Source organism: Suncus etruscus, chromosome 14 (assembly GCF_024139225.1).
Source record: "Suncus etruscus isolate mSunEtr1 chromosome 14, mSunEtr1.pri.cur, whole genome shotgun sequence".
NCBI lineage: Eukaryota > Metazoa > Chordata > Mammalia > Eulipotyphla > Soricidae > Suncus > Suncus etruscus.
The window spans coordinates 15,291,411-15,308,336 of NC_064861.1; positions in this window are offsets into that span (position 1 = coordinate 15,291,411).

A 16,926-nucleotide genomic window follows, 5' to 3' on the forward strand; every position below is an offset into this window, starting at 1 on the left:
TGTATTGCTCCTGCCTTCCTATCCCCATTCTACTGAGATGGGAGAGTTAACTTTTAGGGAGAAATTTTTGTGTAAATACTTTTTCAGTATCAGCTTTCATTTTGCTTGAAGGGTCCTTTTCATAAAATTAGTCTTCTGCCAAACTCATATTTTTGGATGGTAGATTTTGCTGCCACATATGCTTAACACATTGTTGTTGTTTCCATTCATTCTGGTTCTAAGTTCACTTTTCTTTATACTTTACCACTCAGCCTTCCCTTTCTTGTAAATGTATAAAGTGAACTTCCCAGAAATTCTGTGAATTTCAACTACAGAGTAGAAGTATATAATTTCTCTCTATGTACTACCTCCTCCCCATTTCAAGATAATAAAAATATTAAATTAGCAGTGAATTTTAAAAAACAGAAGTTTGGATTTTCCCTATATGGTTAAAAACAAAAATCATATGATGGCAAAATAATTTATTTTTAATAAATGGTGCTGGGGAAAGTGGGAAGTCACATAGAATGAACAAAATTAGATCAGTGTCCTAAACCATACCAAAAAAAAACACCCCCAAATCAAAACCAACTAACAAAAACCAAAACAACTATGAAACAAATAAAAAACCTCAAAATTGATAAAGAACTTTAATGTTAGTCCTGAAATTATAACACTCCTAGAAGAAAGTAGGCAGTACACTACTTAACAGACTTTGGTGATGATTCTGATTTTTTGATATAATTAAAAAATAGGGACAAGACTGCTGGAGCTAGGAAGAAATGGATGGCCCTTATATATTTATATATATATTTGATACCATAAGCAAAAGTAAAACAAAGCATGATTAATTTAACATGGGGAATCTATCAAACTAAAGATGCTTTTATACAGAATATAAAACCATCAGAAAGAATGAAGGGGAGATGTACTGCATAAGATAAAATTATTTGCTAATAATGTATAATAATGTAGTAAATCATAAAAATAGAAAACATTACATATAACCAATAGCAGAAAACCTCAAATAATCCAATTAAAAGACAAACAGATGGTTCACTCTGAGGACTTCAAGGGAAACTTCTTCTATGCCTGTCTGCCTGTGTTTCTGAATCCCTGAAGGTTTCCTCAAAGGCCTAGGGAGCGCACCCCCAAAAATACTGCATTTTGAAGCTGCTCAGTAAGTACATTCTGGCTGCGGGGGTCGCTGTCCAATAATCTGAGGTCTCTGGCCTGTGGAGGCTCCGCACTGCTGTGCCTTTGTTCACCCTGAGGACTGTCAACTAGAGGCAGCAGAAAAGCGTGGCCCCTTCACTTCGCTTCATGGCCGTGCATTTCTTCTAACGAATGAATCCCACCACAACACGCAGGAAAAGCCACACTACAAACGTGACAATGGGGAAACCTCACAGGAAAACACCATCCACAGAGAATGAAGAAGAAAGCTCGGATGACCTAATAAACTCCAACCACCTGATTAACCTCTCAGATAAGGAGTTTAGAATAGAAATATGGAAGATGTTTGTAGAACTCAAAAAAAAAAAAAAAAGCATAGATTGATCTGAACAGAACACAAAGACAGAAATCAGAAAACTCCAAACTGAAATAACAGATCTGAAAACACGTTGATCTGAACAGAACACAAAGACAGAAATCAGAAAACTCCAAACTGAAATAACAGATCTGAAAACACGGTTGCTCAACTGAAAATATCAATGGATAGTCTCGCCTACAGGGTATCAGCAGCTGAGGAGAGAATTGGAGTACTGGAAGATGTGATGCAGAAAAACTCAACACAACAGAAGAAATTGGAAAAGAACCTTAAGAAAAATGAACAGGTAATGGAAAAAGTACTCAAGGAATGTGAACAGATGAAAATAGAAGTCTTTGATAAACAATAGAAACAACATAAGAATCATTGGAGTCCTAGAAACCCAGGAAGTAGATCTCTCCAGGAAGAATCAACTGTCAAAGACATCATCAAAGAGATACTCCCAGAGTTAAAGACTACATGCAATCAAACCCTGCATGCTCGAAGAGTACCAGCTAAAAGAGACCCAAAGGAAAACACCCCAAGACACATCCTCATTACAATGACAAATCCCACGGATAGAGGTAGAATACTGAAAGCAGCAAGATCAAAAAGGAAAATTACATTCAAAGGAGCATCCCTAAGACTTACAGCAGACATGTCAAAAGAAACTCTCAAGGCCAGAAGACAGTGGTGGGATATTGTGACATGACTGAATGAAATAAATGCCTCACTGAGAATACTGCACCCAGCCCGACTCACGTTCAGGTTTGAAAAAAGAATATATAGCTTCATGGATAAACAATAGCTCAGAACTTCACAGCTGATAAACCAGCCTTAAAGGAAAAACTGACAGGTCTACTCTAAGACAGGAGAGACCAACAAACACAGCAAACTTAGCTACAAAGATGACATTAAATCCTATGACAATCATCTCCCTCAATGTCAATGGACTAAATTCACCAATTAAAAGACACAGAGTGGCAAAATGGGCCAAAAAGATGAATCCAACCTTCCGCTGCCTACAAGAAACACATCTGAATAGTCAGAACAAACAGACTCAAAATCAAAGGCTGGAGGAAAATTATCCAAGCAAAGAACACCCTCAAAAAAGCTGGGGTGGCCATATTAATATCTGATGACACCAACTTTATACTCAGAAAAGTGGTAAGGGACAAAGATGGATACTATGTACTAATCAAGGGATATGGATATGTGCAACAGGAAGAAGTCAGACTATTAAACATGTATGCATCCAATGAGAGACCAGCAAATTATCTAATACAATTACTGACAAATCTGAAAGAAGAAATCAATAATAACACAATAATTGTGGGAGAACTCAATACGGCCCTATCAACACTTGATAGGTCAACCAGACTAAAACACAACAAAAACATACTAGCCCTAAAAAGAGTTATGGAAGAAAGAGGACTAGTAGATATATACAGGACACTCCATCCCAAAAAACCTGGATACATATTCTTTTCCAATGTACATGGGTCATTCTCCAAATTAGACTATATGCTGACACATAAAATATACCTCCATGAAATCAAGAGGATAGAAATCTTGCAGGCTACCTTTGCTAACCACAAGGCTCTGAAATTAGATGTGAACTACAAAGCCACACAGAAGAAAAACTTTAACAATTGGAAATTAAACACCCTGCTACTGAACAACCAGTGGGTCCAAGAGGAAATCAAAAAGGAAATCAAAACTTTCCTGGAAACAAATGATAATGAAGACACAAACTGCCAGAATCTATGGGACACAGCAAAAGCAGGCATCAGAGGAAAATTTATAGCTCTACAAGCACACATCAGGAAGGAAGAAGGGGCATACCTGACTAACCTAATGATGCAGCTCAAAAAATTAGAAAATGACCAACAAAAGGAACCAAAAATAGGGAGACAGAAGGAAATAACAAAGCTGAAAGCAGAACTCAATGAAGTGGAAAACCAAAAAACAATCTGAAAGATCAACAAAAGCAGAAGTTGGTTCTTTGAAAAAATAAACAAGATTGATAGACCATTGGCAAAACTCACAAAAAAAGAGAGAGAAATCTGATAACCCATATTAGAAATGAAAAGGGGGAGATCATGACAGATATTGCAGAAATACAAAGGGTAATCAGAGACTACTTTGAGAAACTGTATGCTACTAAACATGAGAACCTAGAAGAAATGGAAAAATTCTTGGACACTTATAACCTTCCAGATTTAAGTGAGGAGGATGTAGCATATCTAAACACCCCCATCACTACTGAGGAAATTGAAACTGTAATCAAACATCTGCCCAAAAAGAATAGCCCAGGCCCAGATGGATTTCCTAATGAATTTTTTCAAATCTTTCAAGAGGAGCTACTACCAATCCTAGCCAAGCTCTTCCATGAAATTGAAAAAACAGGAACACTCCCAAACAGCTTTTATGAAGCCAACATCACCTTGATACCAAAACCAGACAGAGACACTGCCAAAAAAGTAAATTACAGACCAATGTCCCTGATGAATGCTGATGCAAAGATCTTCAACAAAATTCTGGCAAATGCATCATCTAGAAGATCATACACCATGACCAAGTAGGTTTCATTCCAGGAATGCAAGGATGGTCTAACATCCGTAAATCTATCAACATCATACACAACATCAACAACAAGAAAAATAAAGATCACATGATCATATCAATATACGCAGAGAAAGCATTTGATAAGGTCTAACACCCATTCTTGATTAAAACTCTCAGCAAGATGGGAATGGAAGTAACCTTTCTCAATCTAGTTGAAGGCATCTACCACAAGCCAATGGCAAATATCCTCAATAGAGAAAAACTAAAAGCCTTTCCTCTAAATTCTGGTACAAGACAAGGCTGTTGGCTCTCACCACTCTTCTTCAACATAGTACTGGAAGTTCTTGCTATTGCGATCAGTCAAGAAAAAGATATCCAGGGAATCCAGATAGGAAAGGAAGAAGTCTAGCTCTCATTGTTTGCAGACGACATGATACTCTACTTAGAAAACCTTTAGACTCTACCAAAAAGCTTCTAGAAGCAATAGATTCATATAGCAAGGTGGCAGGCTACAAAATCAACCTACAGAAATCAATGGCCTTTTTATACACCAATAAAGATAGGGAAGAGATGGACGTCAGGAAGGCAATTCCATTAACAATAGTGCCACACAAACTCGAATATCTTGGAGTCCACTTGACCAAAAACATGAAGGACCTATAGAAAGAAAACTATAAAGCCCTGCTCCAAGAAATAAGAGAGGACACATGGAAATGGAAACACATACCCTGCTCATGGATTGGCAGGATTAACATCATTAAAATGGCAATACTCCCCAAAGCATTATACAGATTTAATGTGATTCCCTTAAAAATACTCATGATATTCTTCAAGAAAGTGGTTCAAACACTTATGAAGTTTATCTGGAACAATAAACACCCTCGAATAGCTAAAGCACTCCTAGGGAAAAGGAAAATGGGAGGCATTATTTTCCACAACAGTCACCCACTGAGTGGGAGAAACTATTCACCAAACACCCTTCAAATAAGGGGCTAATATCCAAAATATACAGGGCACTGACAGAACTTTACAAGAAAAAAACAGCTAATCCCATCAAAAAATGGGGAGAAGAAATGAACAGACTTTGATAAAAAATAAATACAAATGGCCAAAGGGCACATGAAAAAATGCTCCTCGTATCTAATCATCAGGGAGATACAAATCAAAAGAACGATGAGATACCACCTCACACCACAGAGATTGGCGCACATCACAAAAAATGAGAACAATCAGTGCTGGCGGGTATGTGGAGAGAAAGGAACTCTTATCCACTGCTGGTGGGAATGCTGCCTAGTACAGCCTCTATGGTAAGCTATATGGAGATTCCTTCAAAATCTGGAAATTGAGCTCCCATTCGACCCAACTATTCCACTCCTAGAGATATACCCTAAGAACACAAGAATATAATACAAAAACCCCTTCCTCACACCTATATTTATTGCAGCACTATTCACAATAGCCAGGCTCTGGAAACAACCAAGATGCCCTTCAACAGATAAATGGCTAAAGAAACTGTGGTACATATACTCATTGGAATATTATGTAGCCATCAGGAGAGATGAAGTCATAAAAATTTTCTGTACATGGATGTACATGTAACCTATCATGCTGAGTGAAATAAATCAGAGGGAGAAAGAGATGCAGAATAGTCTCACTTATCTATGGTTTTTAAGAAAAATAGAAGTCATTTTTGTAACAATCCTCAGAGACAATGAGAGGAGGGCTGGAACACCAGCTCACTTCATGAAGCTCACCACAAAGAGTGGTGAATACGCTTTAGAAATAACTACACAGAGAACTACCATAATCATGTGAATGAATGAGGGAACTGGAAAGCCTGTCTGGAGTACAGGTGTGGGTGGGGTGGGATAGAGGGAGATTTGGGACATTGGTGGTGGGATTGTTGCACTGGTGAAGGGGGTGTTCTTTACATGACTGAAACCTAATCACAATCATTTATGTAATCAAGATGTTTAAATAAAGATAAAAATGAGAAAAAATAGAAAAAAAGGACAAACAGATTATATGATCAGATACCTTTCTAGTAAAGACACAGTAGCCAAGAGATGTCTGAAAAGTTGCTCATTGGGGCTGGAGAAATAGCATGGAGGTAAGGCGTTTTCCTTTCAAGCAGAAGGTCATCGGTTCGAATCCCGGCGTCCCATATGGTCCCCCATGCCTGCCAGGAGCAATTTCTGAGCATGGAGCCAGGAATAACTCCTAAGCACCGCCAGGTGTGACCCAAAAACCAAAAAAAAAAAAAAGGTGCTCAGTATGACTAATATTCAGAGAAATAGAAATCAAAATCACAATGAGGTACTACTTCTCCTTTGCTAGAAAAACTTATATGACATACAAGAAATAACAAGTGTTGGTGAGTTTAGATAGAAAAAGAAACTCTTTTGCTCTGTAAGTGACTATAAGTTGTACTGCCACGATATGGAATTTTCTTACAAAGTGAAAATGGAATTCTCAAATGTATGACCAAAGATTTCTTCTTGCTATCATTCTGAAAGAAATGAAAATATTACCTTGAAAAGTTGTATGAATGCCATGTTTGTTGCATTTGTAATAGCCAAAACTTGAAGTAATCTAAGTGATCATCAGGAGATGTAGTTAAGGAAGATATCTATCCAATGGAATAATATTTAATTACATAAAAGGAGGGAGTCATATAGAAGAATGGACCATGATGTCCAGTGAAATAAGACAGCCATTACTGTTTAAACTCTCATAGATGGGGGATGCCAAATAAGCAAAACAGAACAGAAAAGAAAACTGAGTGTGTAAAGGGGACAGATTAGTGGTAGATAGACAGAGATATCAGGACTGGGCATAATGCATGTAGTGCTTAGAGAAATAACTGTTTAGTTATGAACTAAATAATCTCTGGGGAGAATATGCAGTGTAGTTGCTATGTTCAACAATACTTTGTTGTGTTTTTGAAAATTTCCAAGAGATCAGACCTTAAAGTTCTAATAACACACAAAAATATAATAGCCTTATAGGGAATGGATGCTAATTTTATTTAAAGTGGTACTCATCTTGCAGCATAAGTAAGTGCCAAATTATTATGTCACACAATTGAGATGATTAAATTTGCATTTGGTTTCTGAAAAATTTTTCATTCATAAGCTCTTCTGCTTGAGTGTCATTTTACCAGATTTCAAATATATAAAATAGATACACAAATAAAATAGTACTGATAATGAACAAAGATAACATTTTTAAACAAAATTTTTATGACACCACATTCAGTTAAGCAATGTGGGTTTGCAATATGCAGTTTTAAGAGCTAACGTATGGGTAAATTAGATCTCTGTCAGGGTTTGAGTACCTGTGTGGCCCTCAGATCAGTGGAATAGGCTTGAATACTCAGAAAATGTTCCCCAGATATACAATCACCTAATTTTTGATAAAGGAGCAAGAAATCCTAAATGGAGCAAAGAAAGCCTCTTCAATAAGTGATGTTGGCACAACTGGCTAGCCACTTGCAAAAAATTGAACTTAGACCTCCAGCTAACTTCATGTACGAAGGTTAAATCCAAATGGATTAAAGACCTCGATATCAGACCCAAAATCATAAGATATATAGAACAACACATAGGCAAAACACTCCAGAACATTGAGACTACAGGCATATTCAAGGAGGAAACTGCACTCTCCAAGCAAGTGAAAGCAGAGATTAACAGATGGGGATATATTAAGCTGAGAAGCGTCTGCACCTCAAAGGAAATAGTGCCCAGGATACAAGAGCCACCCACTGAGTGGGAGAAACTATTCACCCAATACCCATCAGACAAGGGGCTAATCTCCAAAATATACAAGGCACTGACAGAAATTTACAAGAAAAAAACATCTAATCCCATCAAAAAATGGGGAGAAGAAATGGACAGACACTTTGACAAAGAAGAAATAGAAATGGCCAAAAGACACATGAAAAAATGCTCCACATCACTAATCATCAGGGAGATGCAAATCAAAACAACTATGAGGTACCACCTCACACCACAGAGAATGGCACACATCACAAAGAATGAGAATAAACAGTGTTGGCAGGGATGTGGAGAGAAAGGATCTCTTATCCACTGCTGGTGGGAATGCCGTCTAGTTCAACCTTTATGGAAAGAGATATGGAGATTCCTCCAAAAACTGGAAATCGAGCTCCCATACGATCCAGCTATACCACTCCTAGGAGTATACCCTAGGAACACAAAAATACAATACAAAACCCCCTTCCTTACACCTATACTTATTGCAGCACTATTTACCATAGCAAGACTCTGGAAACAACCAAGATGCCCTTCAACAGATGAATGGCTAAAGAAACTGTGGTACATATACACAATAGAATATTATGCAGCTGTCAGGAGAGATGAAGTCATGAAATTTTTCTAGACATGGATGTACAAGGAATCTATTATGCTGAGTGAAATAAGTCAGAGAGAGAGAGAGAGAAAAACGCAGAATGATCTCACTTATCTATGGGTTTTAAGAAGAATGAAAGACATTCTTGCAATAATAATTTTCAGACACAAAAGAGAAAAGAGCTGGAAGTTCCAGCTCACCTCAGGAAGCTCACCACAAAGAGTGATGAGTTTAGTTAGAGAAATAACTACATTTTGAACTGTCCTAATAATGAGAATGTATGAGGGAAATGGAAAGCCTGTGTAGAGTACAGGTGGGGGTCGGGTGGGGAGGAGGGAGATTTGGGACATTGGTGATGGGAATGTTGCACTGGTGATGGGTGGTGTTCCTTACATGACTGAAACCCAAATACAATCATGTATGTAATCAAGGTGTTTAAATAAAATATAAATAAAATAAAATTCAAAAAAAGAATTATATTTAATCTCTGTTTCACTGAATATCACCCCATGTCATATGTATTTTCTTTGCTTAATTCATTGAGTTTTATCTCAACTAGTAATTTTTTTTTTTTTTTTTTGGTTTTTGGGTCACACCCGGCGGTGCTCAGGGGTTACTCCTGGCTGTCTGCTCAGAAATAGCTCCTGGCAGGCACGGGGGACCATATGGGACACCGGGATTCGAACCAACCACCTTTGGTCCTGGATGGGCTGCTTGCAAGGCAAACACTGCTGTGCTATCTCTCCGGGCCCTCAACTAGTAATTTTAACCCAAGTATGATGAGCTTTGTTTTTGTGAAATCATTTGGCTTTAATAAGAATTAAATGCTTCTTTCCATTTTGTAAGAATTTGTGCTTGGTTTCTGTAGGTGAGCAGCTGTTCACAATTAAAACTAATTGTTTTATCTGCTTGGAGCAGTTTCTCTTCTGTCATTATTTGGGACATTTTCTTTTAAATGAGATTCCCAGTATATTTTCTTTCATGTTCTCAATGTTATCATGAAAGATCAGAAATGAGTGTGTGTGGTTTTTTTTTTTTTTTTTTTTTTTTTTTGGTAAAATTTCAAATACCACGTTCTCGCTGCATTTTTGTCTTAAAAAAAAAAAAGTCCGTTTTACAATGTAAAAATTCTCACTTTGAGAATTCAGATCTGTGTATTCCTCCTGGGTTACAGGATCATATTGGAGGACGTGAAAGTTATAGAGGAAAAACATATGCATGTTGGTTTTTCAAAGCAAAATGGAATTTTTTTTTTAAATTTTGGGCCACACTCAGTGATGCTCAGAGATTACTCCTGGCTATGCGCTCGCTCACAAATTGCTCCTGGCTTGGGGACTATATGGGATGCTGGAGGATTGACCCACTGTCCATTCTATGTCAGACGCCTCCAAGGCAAGCACCTTACTGCTGCGCCACCGCTCCAGCGGTGGAATTTTTTGAGTCATTCAGGGGTCTCAAACTCAATTTACTTGGAGGCCGCAGGAGGCAAAGTCGGGTGATCCTTGAGTGCAAAGTCAGTAGTAAGCCTTGAACATTGGGGTGTGTGACCCAAACAACTAAAACAAAACAAAACAAAAAAAGATTCCTCTAGGGCAGGGCCACAAAATGTTGTATGGAGGGCGGCAAACGGCCCCCGGGCCACGATTTTGAGACCCCTGATTATTGTAAATATAGCTGAAGATACTTGATCAAATATAAAAAAGGACTGGCCAAGACTCTCAATGTCTCATGATATAGATATTATTTATGGTCATTAAAATAATATTAAGATTTCATGATAATAAAATGTGTGACTTTTTCCTCAATCTGTGGCCCCTGCAGAAAACAAGTGAGTTTCCCTTTGGGTATTTGTCATATAAAATATATCAGTCATAGACCATAGTCATTAAAGTGCGAATTTAAACCCATAGCTTTTCCTTTCCCTTATACGTAGTGACTGACTGTTAGGGAATCAGTCTCAAATGACTTATATTGATATGCCTTTGTGAAATAAATAGCTCTGTGTGTATTGGGGAAAGGGTTTTTGATAACTTGATTATTGATATTACTGTCACTCAGTCTATTTAATCGAAAACTGGCACTTTTATGATATATTGGCTCATATGTTCTAATTCACTAGATAGTGTTGTTGCTTATCAGAACCTAGAATTGCCACAAGATTAATTTCTTGTTTTTCTTCTAGATGATGAAAGATGGCAATAGTAAAACAGTCTTGTAAAATGATCTGTCATTCTACTATATTTCATTATGGGAAGGAAAAATTTTAAAGACATTTTTCAAAAGCCTAGGATATATTTCACCTAAATAAATCTATCTATTCAAGATATGTATATACAACATATGTATTTGTGTATAAGCAGAAATTTTGTTTATGTCTGTGTATAAGGATCTTTACTTCTTTTCATTATAGGATCAAATGCAAATCTAGGAAATCCTCTCAAAGGGATTTCTTTTAATATATATGAGCAAATTTTAGGAAAATAAGCCACAAAACCTGATTAAATTATGAACTTTATTTGATTTTGTTTATTTTTAATGAATTCTTTTGTGATTTTTGACTGGATAAAATTCAGTCTCTGTATTGAATTTGGTACATTCCCATCAACAAATTGCAAACTTCTGTAACTTCCATCATTATGGAATCCCCATTTCTTTGTCGGATTTAAAAAAAAATAAATTCCATATATCTTTTCCACTCACTATTTGTTAGTGAATATAGATGTGAAAATAATATATTCCCAGTATAAACCTAAGTCTTATTATTTTTATTAAAAACTTGTGCTTCTGATGTTGGTTTGAGGACATGTCTATGTACACACCAATATTGTTTCAGACTCCAGAATAAAGTATGTGAGCAGCAGAAAAATAAATATTTGATCTTTATAAAATCACAATAATGTGTGGGTTTTTGAATTGCCATTGTCAGTGTAGTCATGAAGATCTATTATTGAACATGATTTTATACTCACCATATGCCTTTGTTTACAAGATGGACCTTATAAAAAATGTCTGAGACAGGGACCAGAGCGATAGCACAGTGGTAGGATGTTTGCCTTGCATGCACCTGCCTAAGGTGGGCTTCAGTTCGATCCCCAGTGTCCCATATGGTCCCTTGAGCCAGAAGCAATTTCTGAGTGCATAGCCAGGAGTAACCCCTGAGCGTCACTGAGTGTGACACCCTCCAAAAATAAAAATAATAAAAAACCCACCTGAACATAACGAAAAACACTCAAGTTAACACATGACATTATTAAGCTAGAATTCAACATCTCCTGAACTGTGGTTCAAGGAATTTTACATTGTTCTGATTTTCAACAGTTATCTGTCATAGCCATTAATCAAAGGGGGTAGGATAACTATTATATTTCTATGTGAGATGTTGAGATTTTATTTATGGTATCCTTTATGGTATAAAGTGAAACTTGTATTTCTACTACAAGTTTTTATATATGTTTTATATTTATATAAAGTAAAATATTTCATTAATATTTTATAATTTTTATTGGCTTCTTCAGTGGCTTTTAGGAACATCATTATTTTATTGTGGTATATTTCATTCTATTCAGTTAGTTATTTTGTCTTTTCTCTACTTTTTTAGTATTTATAATCTACCACTCAGTTTATATACTACTCATTGATACATATTCTGTTCATGTTGTATTTGGAAATCTTAAAATGATTAGAAATTAAAACAAAATGAAAACATAGAAACTGTCTCTGGCATGCAAAAATACATCCTTCACCTTGCTGTAAAACCTTAAATGGCCTGAACCTAGCTGACCATTGCAAGCTGATTTTTCATCTGATTTTTTTCATCTTTCTGTTGATATTTGCATAATTGAACTTCAGCCTGAACTTGATGCAATTGTGGCTTTGTCATTTGAGATGCTATCTATTGAATAATCATTCTTAAAGACCTGTAGTATGTACTCATTTATAATTTTGTTGACACATGCTTTTATATTTTAAAACTTATGCTATATTTGAATTTGAAGAGGGGAGCCCAGACCCGATACAATATTATAGCCTCTATTTCCGACTCTAAGTGCAGTTTTTTAGACTTTAAAAAATTATGGGGCTGGAGAGATAGCATGACAGCAGGACATGCCTTGCATGCGGTTGACCAAGACGGACCCAGGATCCATTCCTGGCATCCCATATGATTTCCTGAGCCTGCCAGTATATTTCTGAGTGCAGAGCCAGAATTAACCTCTGAACACCACCAGTTGTGGCCCCCAAACCAAAATAAATAAATGTTTAAAAAAACAAAAATATTCAATAAAATATATTGGAAGAAGGTATGTTGGGCTACACTGGGTGGTGGTCAGGTCTTACTCCTGGCTCTGTGCTCAGGCAGGGATAATTCCTGGCAGGGTTTGGGGTACCATATGTGGGTGGTCCTGAAAATTAAATCTCAGTGAACTTAATGTAAGGAAGCCCTGCTCACTGTATTCATCTGTCTAGCCACTTTCACACTTTTTGGCCCTAGGAACTTTTTTGCAATTTAAAAAATTATTAAGTCCCCTTGACTATTTAGTTTTAAGATAGTGATACTGATAGATTAAGAGGATTATGTTTATAGGTATTTATCAAAGTAGCTGTTAAAACTGAGAGGGTTTACACTACCAATTTTTAAAAAATAAATAGTAAACACATTATATGCTATAATGAATACATGTAGGGACTGGAGCAATAGTAGAATGGGAAGGTCACTTACCTTGCATGTGGCCAACCTGCATTCTATTCATGGTATCCTATATAGTTCCCTGAGTGTCACCATGAATGATTCTTGAGTATAGAGGTCAGTAGTAACCCTTTATCTCTGGTTGTGGGCTCCCATAAATGAACACATGCTTTTTTTTTTTTTTTTTTTTTTTTTGGTTTTTGGGCCACACCCAGTGACGCTCAGGGGTTACTCCTGGCAATGAGCTCAGAAATCGCTCCTGGCTTGGGGGGCCATATAGAATGCTGGAGGATTGAACCACAGTCTGTCCTAGGCTAGCACTGGGCAAGGCAGACACACCTTACCTCTAGCGCCACCATGCCGGCCCCATGAACACATGCTTTTATAAAAATAACCATTTCTTAAGACAAAAATGATTCATGATAAAAATTTTATTACATACAATTGCAAATCTCTGTATGTTTTACATAATGGAACAGCTGTAGACTTTTCGTGTGTATATTTCTGTATTTAGTTTCTCTTTTTATTCAACACATAGCTTTCATTGAACACCTGTGAAAGAATAGAGTGTGAAAAGGCAAAAAAAAAAAAAAAGAACCCTTCTGAATATTATGATGAATACTGCTTTGAGGGGTCAGACCCCTGAAGGAGTGTTAGACTCCCTTGGAAAGTCTTTGGGACATACTTCAAGAAATATGGGAGGAGTGAGAGCTCAGACTTTGAACATTCTCTGCCTATCTGTGCCAATAATCTTTGCTTCCAAGCTTTGTGATCCTGGGAAAGTCATAAAACTTCCTAAGTCTTAGGGTGCTTTTCTCTAAAATGAAATTATTACTGACTTGCAGTTTTCACAGTGCCTCACCTGGGAATAGTCAACTTGGTGAGTTGAGAAAGTGTGTTTTTCCTCTATCCCTGTTTTCTAGTTCTAATTCAAAGTGTTGTTTATTTTTTAAAGGTAGAAAAGAATTTTGCTTTAATTTGATCCTATCTTTTGGTGTTCCTATCATTAATCCTTTGATAGATACTCAGAGATAGCTAAATTATCCATAGAGGTTTTAGTGCATAGTTGAACAAAATAAGATTAAGTTCTAAACATTTGTATTACTTTTTATTTGTAGGAAATTTAGTCAATTCCAATACTATAGATTTTGCTTTTCCTTCAGCATTCTATCATCCAACTTAAAACTTTTCTTCTCATTAGGTTAAGAAAGTTTAAATTGCATTAATTCTTTTATATATTTGCTCATTCATTCGCCCCAAACCTATTATGCACATAACAGGCATTTTGTTAAATTCGGTTATGCAGTCTTATATAATCTAGTGGGAAAGGACACACATTTAACAATAACAAAATGTATGAATAAAAGTGTAAAAATATTTTAAAGTAATACTTCTCATTAGGCTTTTCTTTTCTTTTCTTTTCTTTTCTTTTCTTTTCTTTTCTTTTCTTTTCTTTTCTTTCTTCTTCTTCTTTTTTTTTTTTTTTTGGTTTTTGGGCCACACTCGGCGAGGCTCAGGGGTTACTCCTAGCTATGCGCTTAGACATTGCTCCTGGCTTGGGGGACCATATGGGACACCGGGGGATTGAACCACAGTCCATGCTAAGTTAGCGCGGGCAAGGCAGACACCTTGCCGCTTGTGCTACCGCTCTGGTCCCCTCATTAGTTTTTGTTATTAAAATTTGGGGGGGCACACTGAACAGTCCTCAGGACTTACTTCTGGCTCTGTGCTCAGGGATCACTCCTGGTAGTGCTGGGGAACACCTTATCTGCTGTACTATCTCTCTGGTCTTTGAATGTAATTTAAGTTATAATAAAGTATATAATTATACTTAGTTTAATTAAAGATACCATAGTTATATCTGGTGTGAAAAATAATCCAACATATTTTTGTTATATTTTATGTATAATATAAATATGTAATGACATGTTGGGGAAATATTGGGGAAGAAATCTTTCAGCATTTTGTACAGAGGTTAAATTTTTTTGGAACAAAAAACGCCACAAAACTTGCTTAGGGTATAATGATCATGACTTAATTTTGGTTATGTCCATCAGATGGCAGCAAAGTCTCAAATAAAACTCCAGTTTGAGGGCATTGTGACGCTCTTACGATTTAAAACTGAGCAGATGCCCCAGAGTTCAGAGGTTATTACACAAATATTTAGTCTTATAGAGTCAAATATAAGTAAAAGTTGAACATTTGCTGTTAAACTATTCACTTTCCTTTTTGCAATTAGTCTCGAATGTAAAGCCTAGCTAGCAAAAATCCTCTAGCTGGGGATTTATTCAGCATAAAGAACTTTTTGAAGATCAGCATATGCTTCAATTGGTTCTTGGCTGTATCTTATAATTTTATTAAAATCAATTAAAAGAAGGAAGAAAAATAATTTAATTCCTCTTTACCCAAAGTTCTCTTTTATCTTTGTTCTATTTGGGCAACTCTCTGTCCCCAGCAATGAAAAATGTGCAATAAGTACTGCTGAATCTGAGCAGCATGAGCTAATAGTGAACAAAATTTAACTTGAATAAATTCAGTATTTTCTAGGCATCTAAACCTTGGTAGTGTCATCACACCCTCTTTCCTAAAGAGTATTGTGTTTACTCAGAATTAATCAAAATGTTGTTTATTTTCTCTCATTTTATAAAACTCCTTACTGCCTTTCTTTTTGATTATGTAAAACTAGACTGTCTTAGATGTCAATAGTATACACTCTTTATTGTGATAAGTTCAGAATATATTTTTTTTTTTGGTTTTAGGCCACACCCAGCGGTGCTCAGGGGTTACTCCTGTCTGCTCAGAAATTGCTCCTGGCAGGCACAGGGGACCATATTGGACACCGGGATTCGAACCAACCACCTTTGGTCCTGAATCAGCTGCTTGCAAGGCAAACACCGCTGTGCTATTTCTCCAGGCCCAAGTTCAGAATATCTTTTATTTGATTTTCTAAGTTTAACAAATTTTATAAACAAGTTGAAAGTAACAGCTCATATAAGAGAAAATAGGATGTCTCTATTCTATTGTGAATCAAATGATAGTACTATATTAACCTAATAGGAAATGTATTCTGTATTCCAATAGATTGAATTAATGACTTGAAAAAAGCAGAGAAACTATTTTAAAGGACTTCTATAACATAGCTATCCTACATAAGATATTTAAGAAATATTGAGAAGCACTTGACAGTGGTTTTAACTTTGCTATGCTTTTGGTGAAATAATTATTAATGACAAATTTTAACAACAGAAACAGGGAAATGAAGAAATGTTTTTTTTTTTTAATCCTTTTCCAGTGCTTTGAAAGGACTAGGATGCTGCTTTCTCAAAAGTGCAGCTGCTCAAGAATTTCCTAAGGTATCCAGAAGACATTGGTTCTTGCCTGGGATGGGCAAAGCATTCTTTTCCAGCTCTGTCTAGTGACATCATCTTCAGTAACTCAATAACAGAGGGCAGGGAAATTTAAAAGGGGAAGCTCTGGGTCGGACCTGGAACCCAAATCTTCTGTTGCCAGTCTAAGTGGGCTGTGAAGTTACAAGTCATCAGAATGCATCCTATTACTAGGAGTGACAGAATTTAGGTTCTATTATTTCATCATCATCATCATCTATTCTAAACTACTTTGGTCTATATTCTGAAATTATAAATTCTGTCAGACTCATCATCTATGGAGCCACATCTGTTTTTCATTCTTCCTTGGAATGTCAGGTTGTTCTGTCCAGTTTATTCCAGCTCTGATTTGTTAGGGAAGCAGGCACAGGATCATGAGTTCCGGGCCTGAAGGAATGAATGTTTCTGCT